The following is a 244-nucleotide window of genomic DNA, read 5'->3' as shown; positions in this document are numbered from 1 at the left end:
CGCAAGAAAAAGAACAGGCGAAGGAGGGCCAACTCACCAAGGGCTAAACGCTCGGCCGAGAGAGACAAAGGAGGCTGGTCAAGTGGCAGCGAAGTGTGAAAGAGGGACCAGGGTCGGTGACCTGGCAGTGACGCCACTGGTCTTACAGGTTTCGGGTGTCGCCGGCTGGGGGCAGGACAGATTGGGGGGGGGGGAGGATAAAGGAAAAAGGGAGGATGGGGGGTAGGGTAGGACAGGTATGCGT

The sequence above is a fragment of the Penaeus monodon genome, chromosome 19 (assembly GCF_015228065.2).
Source record: "Penaeus monodon isolate SGIC_2016 chromosome 19, NSTDA_Pmon_1, whole genome shotgun sequence".
In the NCBI taxonomy this organism is placed as follows: domain Eukaryota; kingdom Metazoa; phylum Arthropoda; class Malacostraca; order Decapoda; family Penaeidae; genus Penaeus; species Penaeus monodon.
Note: the sequence above shows the minus strand (reverse complement) of the source record.